Genomic DNA, 17,876 nt, shown 5'->3' on the forward strand with positions numbered 1-17,876 from the left:
TGTCATTGCTTCAAGGGCCCTGAACAAATAGCATTTCATGAAAGCCTCCAGGTTTTGTAGGATCCAGAGTTCCAGTTACCAGTGGAATGTGAAGTTCACAGGCCGCGTTCGGGCTTGCAGGGAGAGGATTAATTAGGTAAAAAGGCAGTTGCACACATAAGTGGGTGCCCACACCCCAGTCTGGCCTGCTGTTTTGGTGCACTCATTCAGGCATACAATACTCTCTTCAGCTCTAAGCGCCACCTCTTGAAACAAGTTAAAAAGCAAGTTCCAAGTGAGATGCCCAAGTGCTATGTTTTACACAGACTAATGATCAACAGCTTTCTGTTTTTATGGGCCTGGCAACCAGACTGGGCTCACACTGCTAAGGACACTATAGAAAAGAATTGCTGCTTCAAACATCTGACTACACAGCCAACTGCTGGAAAACATGTTTCAGGTTTCTTAAAAAGTGGTTTTTTTACTGAAATTATTTGTTTTTAAAAATTTATGCCCTGTGGGGTTGTTTTACATTTTAAAATGCTGTATGTTTCATTTTATATTGGGGCAGCAAAATTAAAATAAATATTTATAATGTGTTTTAGTCTTTTTTTTTTTTTTTTTTGAGACAGAGTCTTACTCTGTTTCCCAGACTGGAGTGCAATGGTGCCATCTCTGCTCACTGCAACTTCCGCTTCCCAGGTTCAAGCGATTCTCCGGCCTCAGCCTCCTGAGTAGCTGGGATTATAGGCACCTGCCACCACGCCCGGCTAATTTTTGTATTTTTAGTAGAAACGGGGTTTCGCCATGTTGGCCAGCCTGGTCTCGAACTCCTGACCTCAAGTGATCCGCCCGCCTTGGCCTCTGAAAGTGCTAGGATTACAGGCGTGAGCCACTGCACCTGGCCTGTGTTTTAGGCTTTAATAAACACTTTCTCATGTAATAACACCTTTGATTCTCAAAATAATCTTGTGAGCTAGCTGTTATCATTATCTTCATTTCATAGATGAGAAAACAAACTGTTAAGTTTCATGACGTGTTTAAAGCCACACAGTGAGAAATTGTGGGGCAAAAGCCAGTCTCAGGTCTTCTGATCACAAGATCCATAATTGCTAGAGGAACCCTGGCCGTCAGTGGGAATGAGGATATGTCAGCTGTCACCCTCATGCCTCCACAGTGTGCTATAGCTCTGCTCCACTGCTAGTTGCCTCAACATTTTGTTCATTTCAAATGTCCATGACAGAGAATGAGGTGGGTAGGGTAACCGGCATCATGTATGCATTGATGGTTGACTAGATTGTATAGTTAATGATGGTGAGAATATGACTTGGGGAGGCTTGTCCAAATACTTTGTACTTAAAGTATCTCTCAAAACCCTGAAAACAGGATTGCCTATAAGTAAAATATAAAGTTAGCTCTAACAGACAATAAGAGCTATTCTAAGTCACCTTAGAGGCAGCACATCTCTCAATGTTGTAAGATGTGCATATCTTAATATGTCTAAGAAAATGTGGTAGCGTTCATGTGAGCTCTGCATAGGGAAAAACATCCCAACAACTTGATCCTTGCAGACCCAGTGACATGGACACCTTCACCATAATAATAGATACCATTCAATGGTCAGACCAAAAATACTAACCTCTCTGGGTTATTTCCATGCTAAGAGAGGTGATTCTGGAACTTGACCTCTCTGTTTAGAATGTCTGTGAGACCCTGTGACATACAAGCCACCAGACTGTCCAGGCGACTCCCAACCTGGCTCCTGGCCAAGCACTCACTTCTTTTGAAACATCCTGAGCAAATCCTGGATGTGATGCTCACAGCTCTGCATTGGCCTTTAACACGTGGGCAGGTCAGCACTCGCCCATGGCTGCTTGAATGGTCCTCCAGGTTTTAAATGCGTGATTGAAAATGAGAAATGGTGATTTTTCTGCTTGGCTTTTCTGTACGATTTTTTTTCTTTTTCTTTTTTTACATTTTCCATCTCTCTGTTATGTTGCGCCTTTCTGACCTCTCTTCTGTCCTTACTGTGCATTTTGTCCTTCAAAGAATTTCAGACATGCTTCTGCCCTTCTTCGTTCTTCTTCCAGCCCCCCCTTTTAACAGCATGGTCCCCATTCAGTTTTTCAACTTTGTATTCTAAGTAATTTTAGACAGAAAAGTTGCAGTGAGTTCCCATATGCCCTTCACCCAGTTCCCCTATTGTTATTATCTTTCACAACCAAATCCAATAATCAAAACTAAGAAATTGTTATCATTACAATACTATTAACAAAACTATGGACTTTATTTGGATATTACCAGCTTTTTTATTAACATCCTTCTGTTCTAGGATTCAATCCAGGATCCCATGTTGTATTCAGTCAGCATCTCTGCTTGGTCTTCTCAGTCTACGGGAAGTTCCTTTTCTTGACCTTGACACTTCTGAAGAGTATTGGTCAGTTCTTTTGCAGAATGTCACTCAATTCTAGTATAGTTAATGTTTTCCACTTTGGGGCAAGAATACCACAGAAATGATACGCCCTTCTCGGTGCATCTTACTAACAGAACCTAAAGTCAATATGCCTTTGTGGTTTTTTGTTTGTTTGTCTGTTTTTGCTGTTAATGTTTGTTTTTTTGTTTTCAGAGACAGGATCTCACTCTGTTACCAGGCTGGAGTGCAAAGGCATGATCGTAGCTCACTGTAACCTTGAACTCCTGGGCTCAAGCAGTCCTCCTACCTTAGCCTTCCAAATAGCTGGGACTGCAGGTACATGCCACCAAGCTTGGCTAATATGTCTTATTACTAGTGATGTTAACATTGGTCATGTGGTTAAGGTGGTATCTTCTGGGTTTCTTCTTTGTAAGGTAATTCTTTTTTAAGCTTTGTGGTTAAAAAATATCTTGGGGGTGATATTTTGAGACCACTGAAATTTTAGCATTGATCAATGGATCTTGAAAAATTGTTGCTGTAGTATTCTAATAAATACTTTCTACTTCCCTAACTCCTTCCGTATTTATTATTTGAAAGTCTTCTTTGAGGAAGAGTTGCCATTCTACTGTATTTATTTATCCAATCATTTATTTACAGCAGTAAGGATTCATAAATATTTATTGTGTTCTATGGGCTATAATCCAATACGGTTGCTACTTATTTTACTGTTGTTCTTTGACTGGTAAGGTGCAGTGGGCAAAAAGGTTAGAGTAACTAATTAGCTAAGTAAGAGCACCACATACAAAAGGCCTGGAGACTAATTATCCTGGAACATTCCTAAGAAGTTCTGTATGGTGAGGAAAGTCAGGTGGGGAAATGGTTGGAGACCACACTCGGACAGCACTTAATAGAGATCAGTGTGAAAGGATTAGTGTGCTTTGCTAAGGAGTTTGATTTTAACCTAAAAGTGGTCAGTGATGTCAATGAATAATTTTAGGGGTAAGTATATGACATGATCACATTTGCCATTTCTAAAGATGTCTGCATCAGGAATGTGGAAATGGACCAGTGAGGGAGGCAGACGGAAGGCAGGGAGATTAATCAAGAGGCTGTTGTAATATTCCACGTGAGAAATGATGGTCTGGACTAGGACAGTTGCAGAAGAGACTGGATACAGGTTCTGAAGAGATCCAGGATGTGGCATGATAGGAGGTAGTGATGACCATTGCCTGTGATGAATGAAGAGAAGGAGGTGTTAAGGATGATTCCCAGGTTTCTCTCTCAGACAATATAATCGTGTTGTTACTAAGGCTGTTTGATATAAAACTAATTTGTTTGGCCGGGCACAGCGGCTCACACCTGTAATCCCAGCACTTTGGGAGGTGAAGGCTGGCGGATCACTAGGTCAGGAGTTGGAGACCAGCCTGGCCAACGTGGTGAAACCCCATCTCTACTAAAAATACAAAAATTAGCCAGGCATGGTGGCGCGCACCTGTAATCCCAGCTACTCAGGAGGCTGAGGCAGGAGAATCGCTTGAAGCCGGGAAGCAGAAGTTGCAGTGAGCCGAGATCGTGCCACTGCACTCCAGCCTGGCAATGGAGCAAGACTCTGTCTCAAAAAAAAAAAGAAAGAAAGAAAGAAAAGAAAAGACTAATTTGTTTTTAAACATCAGACATGGTGAGAGAAGCAAATTGCTTTTCTTCTAAATAAGTAGGGCTTTGCTAATATTACACAAATTCATTGAGGAGGGGTCAAATATAAGAAAGTTTCACTGTTCACTCTCATCATTCCTAGATCACACTGGAGAAGAAAGGAGAGGATCCCAATCCCAGGGAGTGTAGTGGGTTATAATTTCAGATAGGGTTGAGTTTGGTGTGTCCAGCAGCGCCATGAGTTATATAGCCAACGCAGTTGCACAGAGCCTTGCTTAATTTTAATTTCTGGGGCTACCATTGTGAAATTTTTAATGAACTTATCTTTGAATTTGTATTTTGAAAGTGAAAGTCTATGAGATAATAGAATGTTCACTGGAGGTTTGGAGCCTCAGCTCATGTGTAGTCCTGCCTGCCCCTGTCTCCTTCCTCCCTGGGACAGGTTCTCAACTTCTCACTCCCTTGCGCCCCGGTACCCTAGCCTCCTGTGATCTCTCCCTTCGCACCCCCACTCCATGACCTCAGTCACTCTCTGCCACTGGCAGGGTCCTGGGTGTAAACATGAGGAGGTTCAGGGTAAGGCATGTACCCCATTCGCCTCAAAGAAGGGCAAGGCAGTGGCTGTTGCCACCCTAAGCTGGCAGCTCTTGGGCGTGTTCAGCCAGTGACTTGGCAGGGACCTCCAGCCCACCCCTTAGCATGTCTCAGTCTAGAGGTTACAATCTCTTAGGGATCATCTCTCTTCTGTGGGTTATGAGAAATAGAAATTGACTTCTCCTCTCCTTCTGGGACCCTGCATTTTTATTTTACACCCTGCAAATCATGTAAGCAAACCCTAGTGTTGGCTGATGACAAAAAAAGGGTGAATGGAATTGTTCTAACTCATTGTATCTTTCAGGAAGTGCAATCCTTTCTTGTCCCATCAGAAGAGGAACAAGACATTCTACCATGAGATCAGAGAGGGTGTAAAGCAGAGACCAGGTCAGGGACAAATTCTATTGCTGTAAGCTTTCTGGGAGAGACTCAAGTCCTTCTTTTATGGGATCAGCTGAGCATAATTCTGATTCTTATTGATCGTGGCTATTCTGGGGATGGGCTGCACCTACATGATAACTCACAAATCATTTTTTTATTGCAGTAAAAAACATAACATTAAATTTGTCAACTTAACCATTTTTAAGTGTATGGCTCAGTAGTGTTAAATATATACACATTATTGTCCAATAGATTTCTAGAAAGTTTTTATCTTGCAAGACTGAAAACCTAAACCCCCTAAACACTACTTCCCCCTATACTCTATCCCCAGTCCTTGGTAATCACCTTTCTACTTTCTGTCTCTATGATTCTGACTACCTTAGATAATTCATATGAGTGGGATCATACAGTATCGTCCTTTTATGACTGTTTCATTTTTTCAGCGTAATGTCCTTCAGACTAATCCATGTTGTAGCATGTGAAAGGATTTCCTTCTTTTACAAGGCTGCATAATATTCCATTTTTGTATGGATATACCACGTCTTGTTTATGCACTCATCTGTCTAGGGACACCTGGGTTGCTTCTACCTCTTGGTTGTTGTGAATAGTACCGCAATGAACAAGGGAGTACAGATATCTCTTGAAGATGCTGATTTCAATTATTTTGGATCTATACCCAGAAATTGGATTGCTGGATCATACAGTAGTTCCATTTTTAATTTTTTGAGAAACCTCCATACTGCTTTCCTTAATAACTGTACCACTTTAAATTCCCACCAACATTGTGCAAGGGTTCCAATTTCTCTGCATCCTCATTAACACTTAATTTGGGTGTTTTGTTTTTTTTTGAGAGTTGCCAACTTGTAACATTGCATTGTGGCTTTGATTTGCATTTCCCTAATTATTAGTGATGTTGACTATCTTTTCATATGCTTATTGACTGTTTACATATCTTCTTTGGGTAAATCCCTATTCACATCTTTTGTCCACTTTTAAATGAGGTTATTTGGTTTTTTGTTGTTGAGTTAAAGTTTAGCTATTCTGGATATTAACCCCTTATCAGATATATTACTTGGAATTATTTTCTTTTTTCTTTAAGTTCCAGGATACATGTGCAAAACGTGCAGATTTGTTACATAGGTATACACGTGCCATGGTGGTTTGTTGCACCCATCAACCCGTCATCTACATTAGGTATTTCTCCTAATACTATCCCTCCTCTAGCCCTCCGCCCCCTGATAGACCCTGGTGTGTGATGTTCCCCTCCCTGTGTCCATATGTTCTCATTGTTCAACACCCACTTATGAGTAAGAACATGTGGTGTTTGGTTTTCTGTTCCTGCATTAGTTTGCTGAGAATGATGGATTCCAGCTTCATTCATGTCCCTGCAAAGGACATGTACTCATCCTTTTTTATGGCAGCATAATATTCCATGGTGTATTTGTGCCACATTTTCTTTATCCAATCTATCATTGATAGGCATTGATGGTTCCAATTATTTGTTATTGTGAACAGCGCTGCAATAAACGTACCTGTGCATCTGTCTTTATAGTAGAATAATTTATAATCCTTTGAGTATATAGCCAGTAATGGGATTACTAGGTCAAATGGTGTTTCTGGTTCTAGATTTTTGAGGAATCACACCACACTGTCCTCCACAATGGTTGAACTAATTTACACCCCCATCAATGTGTAAAAGTGTTTCTATTTCTCAACATCCTCTCCAGCATCTGTTGTTTCCTGACTTTTTAATGATTGCCATTCTAATTGATGTGAGATGGTGTCTCATTGAGGTTTTGATTTGCATTTCTTTAATGACCAGTGATGATGAGCTTTTTTTCATATGTTTCTTGGCCACATAAATGTCTTCTTTTGAAAAGTGTCTGTTCACATCCTTTGCCCACTTTTTGATGGGGTTATTTCTTGTAAATTTGTTTAAGTTCTTTGTAGATTCTGGATATTAGCCCTTTGTCAGATGGATACATTGCAAAAATTTTCTCCCATTCTGTAGGTTGCCTGTTCATGCTAATGATAGTTTCTTTTGCTGTGCAGAAGCTCTTTAGTTTAATTAGGTCCAATTTGTCAAGTTTGGCTTTTGTTGCCATTGCTTTTGGTGTTTTAGTCATGAAGTCTTTGCCCATGCCTATGTCCTGAATGGTATTGCCTAGGTTTTCTTCTAGGGTTCTTACAGTTTTAGGCCTTATGTTTAAGTCTTTAATCCATGTTGAGTTAATTTTTGTATATGGTGTAACGAAGTGGTCCAGTTTCAGTTTTCAATTTGCAATTATATTCTACCATTCTCTAGGCTCCTTTTCACTCTGTCTAGTTCTTTTGTTGTGCAGAAGTTTTTAAGTTTGATGTAGTCCCCTTTGCCTATTTTAAAATTTTATTCCTTGTCCTCTCAATGCCATAGTCAAGAAATTGTTTTTAAATCTAATCTCCTGTAGCTTTTCTTCTAGGAGTTTAATAGTTTTAGGTCGTACTTTTAGGTCTTTAATAACTTTGAGTTAATTTTTTGTAATGATGAAAGGTAAGTGTTCAACTTCATTCTTTTACGTGTGGTCATCCAGTTTTTTTAATCACCATTTGATGAATGACTGTCCTTTCCCCATAGTGTAGTCTTGGCACCCTTGTTGAAAATCATTCAGCCATATATACAATGGTTTGTTTCTAGGCTATCTATTCTATTGCATTGGTCTATATATGTATCTTATGTGATAGTACAACATCCCCTTAACTACTATTACTTTGTAATGTGTTGTGAAGGCAGAAAATGTGAGACTTCTGACTTTCTTCTTTTTTAAGATTCTTTTGGCTGTTCGGGGTTTCTTGAGATTCCATATGACTTTTAAGATGATTTTATTTCTGTTAAAAAAAAATGCCTTTGGGATTTTGGTAGGGGTGAATCTATAGACTGCTTTAGGTCCACAAATGATTTTTAAGACAAAAAAACACTCACAAATAAGTGTGCATATAAAACTGGCAAAATATGAATGTGGCTGATGAGTTTATCAATGTCAATTGTTTAAGATATTGTACTATAGTTAGGTTAGCTATTGTGCTATAGTCAGGGGAACTGGATGAAAGGTATATAGAATCTCTCTGTATTGTTTCTTACAACTCATGTGACTCAGAAGGAAAACTGAAAAATAAAACATTTAGCTACAAGTCAGTCATATGCTATCATTTCAAACATACCATTAGCATCTAAATGCAAAATACTGTATAATACACATACAGCTTTATATCTAAGACAAACCAGGCTTTACCTGCTTTAGGCAAGGGCCTGTGTTTAGTTTTAAAACTGTAATTCCACCTCAGGCCCAGTATCAGTGACTGGTATTCTTTAAACATCATGTTGATCCATTAGGCTACAACTGCTGTAATAGGGATACTTGATGTTGCTCCTCCTTCTTCATCTACTTGATATATTTATATATTGGGCATCCACCGTGTGCCAGATGTCATGCCAAACATGTGGGTGCAAAGATGAAACAGATTGCCTTTGTGCTTAAGGATATTTCAGCAAGAAGACAGTTAGATCCATAATTATAATTACAATGCTCATGGCAGATGCCAGACAAAGGCAAGAAGAGTGTTTCATTGGTGGACAATCGGAGTTGGACTTGAGTAAGTCTTCCTAGAGCAAGTGATGTTAGAGAAAAGTCTGAAAGGGTAAGTAGGAGTTTGACGAGTAGAAAAGAGGAGAAAAGGTTGAAGTCAGAAGGAAATAAAGTGGGCAGGCTGGAAAGCATGAGAAATTGTGGTGCTTTGAGGAAGGGCAAGGAGATGCTGGAGCACAACATACAGTTTGGTGGGGCCTAAGGAGCCAGCCTAGGGAGTCCAGCTGGACCAGACCAGGAGGCACTTGCGCCATATATCAAAGGAAGCAGGGAGCCATCAAAGAAAGGGAAGGACATCATCTCTCCTGGATAAACAAGTACAAGGCTTGTAGATATTGCTTTTTAAGTAATTAGGAATCAGTGAACTATGAGACTAACATTCCTGGTCCTTCCTTATCCCAGGCACAGGTTTTTATGCAAGGCACTTATTAAATTGGGACCACCAATAAATTCCATGTTCTAGTTGATGAATCCAACCAATAAAAGGCAAAGCATATACAACTGGTTTCTGATTCTCAGTGGGAGAGGTGGCAGGGAGGCTCCTACACCACCACCAGCCCCAGAATCTATCTTCCTGTCGATTCCCCTCCCTTCCTCATGGCTCTGCCTGCAGGTCCACAGAGACCAGAGAGGCTGGTCAGCCTTCCCTCCATGCTCAGGACAGCAGAGCAGCTTGGGCCTCCTTGTTAAATTCTGCTTGTGAGTGCAGGACTTGAAGAAGTGGGGTAGGATAGAGTAGGGTCAGGCATAGTTGGTTTCCTGATGCTGTGGCCAGAAGTCTCAGAGAATCCCAGGTATCTTATGAAGGAGAAGGAAAATAACATATGTAGAACAAAACAAGGCAGCATGATACCTGCCTCAAAGCTCGCAATGGCAGCTTTGGCGTTAGATTCTGCCCAGCTCAGTTCCCAGAACATGGATTCCCCTCCGTGGAAGCATCCTGTTGCTAAAAACCCTTACAAGATGTGTGAGAAACTTCTTCCCTCCTAAATGGCTGACTGAACAAATTTAAGAGAGGCTGTTACCCACTGAGTTTCGTATCAAAGCTCTGAGGTCCAGTTCTCTTTGAGTTTTTTCTTTCATTTGGAATCTCGCACCCCTGCCCTCTTGGCTGCCGTCGCTGCACAATATCAAACAGCTGGAGTCTGGGCAGCTCCAGAATCCAACTTTCTCAGCCTAACAAGTGAGGGGGTGGGGGAAGAACCGACGGCGGGAATGGAGGAAGGTGGGGGTTTCACAGAGGACGAAAGGGGGCTGTGCTTGCTTTAGAGAATCTGATATCTTAGAAAAGTGGTCTCACGTGGGATTCAGTGTCAACAGGCTCTATTTGTCTAGGGCTTCAGGACTGCGCAAAATCAAGCACACAGAAGTGGCCTTGGACTAGTCTATTTTTAATTTCTCTGTCCTAGCTTCACCTCTCAAACTTTTACTAATATTGCTGCCGTTTATTGAGTGCCTACCAAGGGTTATATTTAAAAATATATGTATATGTATATATATGTATATATGCGTATATATATCTATATGTGTGTGTGTATATATATCTATATATAAAGAGAGAGAGAGAGAGAAAGAGTACATGTATATTATTTTCAATTTTCACAGAAACTAAGGTTTAGAGAGGTAATTAACTTGTCCAAGCTAACGCAGCTTAAGACTAGATTCAAACCCAGATTTGTCTTGATTCCATAATATTCCTTTTTAAAAAATCTCCTCCTCAGCTGGGCACAGTGGCTCACGCCTGTAGTTCTAGCGCTTTCAAAGGATGACGTAGGTGGATCACTTGAGCCTAAGAGTTCAAGACCAGACTGGCCAACATGGAGAAACCCCGTCTCTCCTAAAACTATAAAAATTAGCTGGGCATGGTGTTGTACACCTGTAATTCCAGCTATCAGGTGGCTGAGGCAGGAGAATTGCTTGAACCCATGAGGCAGAGGTTGCAGTGAGCCAAGATCATACCACTGCACTCCAGCCTGAACGACAGAGTGAGATCCTGCCTCTAAATAAATAAATAAAATATCACCCTCCCCCTAGGGTACCCTTGTCTATAGGGAGCCTTGTGGGGATCTGGTGATTAATCTGTAAAAGTTGACAGAACACAGGGCCAATAGGAATGCCTGAGTTGGCAGCCCGGGGCTAGAGAAGTCACTCCCAACCAGTTCAACCTGTATGAGGAATAGATGGCATCATACCAGGCTCACCTGTAATTCTGCCTGAACCATGCAATTTACAGTTTAATTATATGCTGTCTTGCATTGTTTCTACTAATTGTTGCATAGGTCAATCTTACACTTTCATTCATCATTTTTCCTTCAGTCAACAAATATTTTACAGAAACTGGGCACATTTCTTCTCCCGCAGCTCTTGCAATACCCAGCATAGAAAGGTAAGCCAACTCAGATAACTAGTTAATGGCCCAGTCAAGAGCAAATGAGGGCTAATTTTCCTAATTATAAATTAATGGATTATGTTATACATTTTGAAATTGTATTGAGATATTGCCTTAATAAATAGACACTTTATACACTCAGGATCTTGAATTGTAAAGCAGAAAGTTGGGTTCATGAATATTTTGTTTTCAGTACTATTTATCAAGATAAAATGTCTTTATCCAAATATAACCTTTGGGAATAGTTATGTGTACAAAAGCCAATTTACTAATTACTGTTAAAACTGTGAAATTTGGTATCTCATTTTTTATCTTAACCCATACATCAGAACACCATTCTCCTGCTGTATATAGTATCCTTAGACTCTTATATTAGTTACAATTAGTAAGATATCTTACTTCTTGGAATGACTGAATGTCTCTTTCAAAAAAAGGAAAACACCCCTTGGAAAGTCCATAAAATATTTCTTAATGGGTAGACAAAATTCGGGCATTTTCTTTTTATTTCTTTTTTTTGAGATGGAGTTTCACTCGTTACCCAGGCTGGAGTGCAATGGCACGATCTTGGCTCACCGCAACCTCTGCCTCCTGGGTTCAAGCAATTCTCCTGCCCCAGCCTCCCGAGTAGCGGAAACTACAGGCACGCACCACCATGCCCAGCTAATTTTTTTTGTATGTTTAGTAGAGACAGGGTTTCACCATGTTGACCAGGATGGATGGTCTTGATCTCTTGACTTTGAGATCCACCCGCCTCGGCCTCCCAAAGTGCTGGGTTTATAGACGTGAGCCACCGTGCCCGGCCTAATTTGGGCATTTTCTAAACAGATTTTTACTCCAAGAAGTAGCCTGCAAGTCACAAAATAGTTGTGAAGTAGTGTGTTGCACTGGAAAAATCTTGGGTTTTGGAATTCGTACCACCATTTGGTTGTTGGGGATCTCAGCCACCTTACTTAATTTTCCTTATCTATAACACGGAGGTAATTGAACCACTAGCACAAGGTCGTTATGGGGACTCAAGATGGAAGGTACACATGGAATCCAGGAGAGAGACTGGGAGAGGAAGGTGCTCAATAAACATTAGCTTATTTCTCAGAGGCTTGTTGAAAAGATTGAATAAAATCATAAATATGATTGAGTTCACAGAGTAAGCAATTAGTGTCCAACTCTTCCCATTGGAGTGTTGTTTCCACTAAAGTGAATATTTGGCAGTTGTTTTAATTATCATTTAGTATAATCATTCAAACTAGATAATTCAATCAAGTCTTCACTTGGGACCTGTGTTTGATGATCTCATTGTTGCTTTTAATTAAAATAATCTAAGAGATGGATATGTACATTGGACCCACTGGAGGACAATTTTCTAATACCAACTAAAAGCATTTAAAATGTTATATCCTATCCACTGATCCCAAACTCCTACTTACATGAATTACCCTCAGGAAATAATCAGAACAATAAAGATTTATAGCGAGATGCTTAGTCAACTGCAATACAGGATAAGAATAAAAATGGGAACAGTCTAAATATGTAAAAATACAAGAATGGTTGAATAAATAACAATCTTTCTCTTTGATGGAATAGTACGCAGCAGTTAAGTCAAATTTTGAAGATGATTAGATGATATGGGGAAAATAATTATTAAAATGTTAAACTTAAAAGCATGATAACAACCTGTACAATGAATCCAAATTTATAAAATATGAAAGTACCAGATAAATCAGTGAAGAAGCTGACTCCCACCTGAATTACCAAATGCATTAAAAAATTGTATGAAATAGGCCGGGCATGGTGGCTCACGACTGTAATCCCAGCAGTCTGGGAGGCCAAGGTGGGAGGATCACCTGAGGTCAAGAGTTCAACACCAGCCTGGTCAACATGGTAAAACCTTGTCTCTACTGAAAATACAAAAATTAGCCAGGTGTGGTGGCGTGTGCCTATAATCCCAGCTACTCAGGAGGCTGAGGCAGGAGAATTGCTTGAACCCAGGAGGCGGAGGTTGCGGTGAGCCAAGATCTCGATACTACACTCCATCCAGCCTGGGCAACAGAGCAAGACTCTATCTCAAAAAAACCAAAAATGTATGAAATATTGAATAAACAGACACCAATTATTGTTTTCCCTTTAAATGTCTTCCAATTCTGATTCAATTAGAATCATATACTCAGTGTAGATAATGTGTATATTTGTATTGATGAGAAATAAAAACAAGAGAGAAAAATGACTAGAAAAAACACTCCATTATGTTAATAACAATCTTATCCCTGGATAGTAAGTTTAAGTTGATTTTCTTCTTTTTTGTGTTTTTCTGTATTTTCTAAACTTTTTTTAGTACACATTTTATAATCAGGAAAGCCGATTTATACTAAAACGGAAAAAAATCATCAAGTCCTTTCTTGTCTACATTTTAATAATTTTCTTGGCATAATCCTCTTCCAGATATTCTTCACAATCAAGGAGAATCCTATTTATATGATAGAGGTAGAGTATCTACAGCATATTGAGAGAAAACCATGTCTTTTCATGTCGCTCACTGAATTCCTTCCAATTTATTCTGCACAGCCTAGCAACATGACTTATATAGACCTATAGTCCCCTGCTCACCTCCCCCTTTTCCCCCCCACCAAGCATTATAAATTAATGTGATGATCACTTTTTTATGCTTCCTTCTTGGTGGAGGCCCATAAAGTTTCCAAGAAAGCAAGGTGCTAGAGGTAAATCACCATCAACAGAATGGACGGTAGCAAAAAGCACCTTACAACATTCAGACTCCACCTAACTGTTTTGAAATGGCTAGGGATGCTGGAGTGGGTGGGGTGGGTTAGGATACAGACAGTAATTGAAAGGGGAGGAGAGAATTAGGCAAGAAATACCCTCCAGGCAAAATGGCTGGGGAGAAAATTCAGAGATGCTGTTGTTCTTACAGCACTAGTAATAAACATAATTACATTAATACAAAGATCGATAAAAACAACGTGTCTGAGGTACCAACAGTGTGCTTGATGCTGCCAGCAGAAATAAGTCCTCTTTATTAAGTTGTGATCTGCATTCTGCCTAAACTATAAGAAAGGTTCTCAGCAGGCTGGGTGCAGTGGCTCACGCCTGTAACCCCAGCATTTTGGGAGGCTGAGGTGGGCGTATCACCAATATAGTGAAAACCCGTCTCTACTATAAAAAAAAAATTCTCAAATAACCAAACGTGGTGGCGGGCACCTGTAATATCAGCTACTGGGGAAGGGGGAGGGGGAGAGGGGAGGGGGAGGGGGAGGGGGAAGGGGAAGGGGAGAGGGCAGGGAGGGGGAGGGGGAAGGGGAAGGGGAGAGGGCAGGGAGGGGGAGGGGGAAGGGGAAGGGGAGAGGGCAGGGAGGGGGAGGAGGAGGGAAAGGTGCTAGTAGGGACTGTTATATTCTTTGTGTTCTATTGTGTTCTAATGCTTTAACTCAGAGCTCATAGCTGTGTGGACCCAAAGACCAGAGTAAGAGAATGGGGAGTCCTAGGAGAAAGATGACAGAAGGAGTAGAAGATATCTTTGAGATGTCAAGCAATGAATAGTATATACAGGAATATAGAAGAATGAATCTGAGACCTTCATGCATCGTATTCTCATTGAGTAGTACTTAGAATAATCTTTGAAAAACAAAAGGCTGGATGGCTGCTTGGGGCCCTGGGGAGAGAGAGTGTTTTCACTGCGGAGGAAGCTGGCTGACCCATTCCCTTGGGGGAATTAAAAGTTCTGTACCCAGGGTGGACCCCAGGCCTTGTAGTCCTGAACTGTGCCTCAGAAGGAGGACAAAAGAAAGTGGAAGCTAATATAGTCATTGACTGGGAGTAAAATAGGTCTTTGAGACTGTTGGAGATTGTTGGAGATTAAAAGAGAAGGAAAATTAGGGTGATTAAATAGGAAAAGAAAATGTAGGTGGGTCATTCATAGAGGGAGTTCAGAGTCCTTTTCACCTTCTTGCTGAAAATGGATCCTCCTGCAGATCCATTTTGCCACAGGAACACGCCTAAGGATCCAAGTACAGAGTTGAAAGTATTTGATAAATCAATAAAGAAATTGGCTTCTGCCTGAATGACCAAACACAGGAGAAAAAATAGTGCAACATATGGAATAAAATACATTTATGTTTCCTTTGTAAAGGTCTTTTGGTTCAGATTAATTACAGTCATATACTCAGTGTAAAGTATGTATTTTTAATGACAAGAAACAATAAAAAACAAAGCAGGGCTAGGCACAGTGGCTCACTGAGGCCTGTAATTTTAGCACTCTGGGAGGTGGAGGTGAGCAGATCACTTGAGGACAGGTGTTGGAGATCAGCCTGGCCAACATGGTGGAAAACCCATCTCTACTAAAAAACACAAAAATTAGCCGGGCATGGTGGGGGGCGCCTGTAATCCCAGCTACTTGGGAGGCTGAAACTAGAGAATCTCTTGAACCCAGGAGGCAGGCATTGCAGTGAGCCGAGATTGAGCCACTGCACTCCAGCCAGGTGACTCCGTTAAACACACACACACACACACACACACACACACACACACACGGCCGGGCCCGGTGGTTCACCCTGTAATCCCGGCACTATGGGAGGCCGAGGCGGGCGGATCACAAGGTCAAGAGATCAAGACCATCATGGCCAACATGGTGAAACCCCTTTAAAAAATACAAAAATTAGCTGGGCGTGGTGGCGCTCGCTTGTAGTCCCAGCTACTCGGGAAGCTGAGGCAGGAGAATTGCTTGAACCTGGGAGGCGAAGGTTGCAGTGAGCCGGGACACACACACACCCCAGAGGCCCTAAAAGGTTAAATGACTTTTTCAAAGTCACAGTGACTTCCTGACTCCCAGTGCAGCTATCCTGCCACACAGGGAAGGCAGCACCCCCATTCACCCTACTACTAGCCTGCCTGTCTTATTTCCAGGACAGCTTCCTCACCACCTTGGCCCAAACTCCCAGTTCACTTTAAACAAATGGCTTAGCCCTGCTGGGTCTTGGTTTTCTCAGCTGCAGTGAAGATACGGAATGGATGACCGTTCACAATCTAGATTTCATTCCTAAAGAATAAGAAGGGAACCCAATTTGCCACCAACTCAGCATTTGCTTTCTCACTGCCCTGGAAAAGTAGCTTTTAAAACGTAGCCCCTGACCAGCAGCATCAGCATCACCTGGGAACCTATTAGAAACGCAAATTCCCAGGTGCGCCTAATGAATCAGAAACTCTGGAGGTGGGGCCTACCAAAGGGATTTAACAAGCCTTCCAGGGAGTCCTGCTACAGCTCAAGTTTGAGAACCACTGCTTTGAATGTTTTCTGACCGACCTACGCGCGCACACACATACACGTAGGTACCTAACTTTTCCGTAGCCACTACCACTCCCCACCAATGCCCCCAGCCCCAGCTCTCCCTCCGCATTCCTCGCGGCTCCATCCTAGGATGATGAATGGAGGTCAGGGCGCTGTCAATGGAGGATGCGGCAAACCCTCCCCAACCGACCGAGGGGGTCGGGGGAAGCTGCGTTAAGGCTTCCTGAGACTGGTTTCCTTATCATTTTCTCCACGGCCGCTGCCCCATTTTCTAATGAGTTTGCTTTTAATAATTTATCCAACAGTTTGTTTGCAAAAGACCATTGAGAGGTGGGTGTCAGGAAAGTCTTGGGAGAAGAGACTGGGTGAAAGGAGGAAAGGATTGTACATTGAAAAGCAAGGGTGCGAGGTGAAGCTAAAGAGAAAGTGGGAGCCTCAGGGGAGCCCCGGGTTCGGAAAAACGGCAGAAGATGGTGCTTTTGGTATGGGAAAGAAAAAAAAGTGGGAGGAGAGCGCGGGTCTGAGGCGCAGCAAAAAGTGGGTGTTAACGGGAAAACTGCCCTAGAGTTTGGGGGACTTTTTTTTTCCAGCTTCCTTTCCAAGACTTTTTCTTTGCTCCATTTTGCTCCTCCCCCTCCTCCCCGCCTCCTCCACTCTCCCCCCATCCTCGCGCGGTAATGGGAGGCTCCTAGGCAGGAGAAGCAAAAGGAGGAATTGTTTGCGAGTTCAGTCATCCAAAAAAGCTTCTTCCATATGGAGGGACCGGGTGCGCTGGGCGCGGCGTCCCCTGCCTCGTCCTCCTGCTGCCGCGGCCGCCGCTTCCTGCCGCGGGGACCCTGAGCCCCGGCCCGCTGGTGTCAGCCGCCGCGCGCGCACAGACACACACAGACTCACACACGCACCTAGAGACACACAGAGACACGCATACACACTCTCACGCCCGCCACAGCCACACGCGCCCGCACGCGCCCTCCCTCTCCGGCCGGCAACTTCTCCGGCCGGGGCTCCTTTGTTGCTCCCGCCGCGGCCGCTCGCCCGTGTTGTGTGTCCGCGGTGTCACCGCGCGTGTTGTGTGTCCGTAAGGCGCGGCGCTGTGTGGCTCTCTCCGCGCCCACCACGCTGGCCCCCGGGCCCCGGCTCGCCCTCTCCAGGCGCCGGCTGCAGCAGAGGTGAGTCACGTCGCTGAAGTTTGTTTTCTTTTCATAAAAAGTTGTGTTTATTGTTGGTTCGGGGAGCGGAGGGGGCGGGAGGCGGCCGCGGGCCGAGGCAGCGCCGGCGAGTGTCCGCCGGCGGCGGGAGCCGGGTCCGAGCGCTCGGCTGGGCGCCCGGGGCTGGGAGCTGCGGCCGTGGCGGGGCGCGCCGGGCGGGCAAGTTGGGGCGAGGAGGGCGGCGGGGGTCCCGGGGGCTGCAGCCGCTGCGAGGCGCACATCTCGTTCCCTGCCGGGCGGTTTGGCCAGGCGGTGGTGGTTCTGCCCCCGCGGTTCCCGGAAGCTTCTTGGGTGGAAGAAGGGCCCGGCCAGCCTCCCAAACTTCCCCGAAGACTGACACCAG

At 43.0% G+C, this 17,876-nt stretch overlaps 1 protein-coding gene across 2 annotated transcripts in view; it reads left to right on the forward strand.

Annotated features, from left to right (window-relative positions):
* The window catches only part of BOC (BOC cell adhesion associated, oncogene regulated), a 248,985-nt gene that overhangs the window by 155,956 nt on the left and 75,153 nt on the right, over positions 1 to 17,876 (forward strand). Inside the window, exon 1 of one of the 2 annotated variants that reach the window (XM_064374608.1) lies at positions 17,457 to 17,494. The exons of the other annotated variant lie outside the window; for it this stretch is intronic. The gene's annotated coding sequence lies outside the window, so the exon portion shown is untranslated. Of the gene's footprint in view, positions 1 to 17,456; positions 17,495 to 17,876 lie in introns of those variants that run through there. 2 annotated transcript variants of the gene reach the window in all.

Source organism: Aotus nancymaae, unplaced genomic scaffold, assembly GCF_030222135.1.
Source record: "Aotus nancymaae isolate 86718 unplaced genomic scaffold, 86718_ANA_hifiasm-v0.15.2.pri h1tg000011l, whole genome shotgun sequence".
NCBI classification, from domain to species: domain Eukaryota; kingdom Metazoa; phylum Chordata; class Mammalia; order Primates; family Aotidae; genus Aotus; species Aotus nancymaae.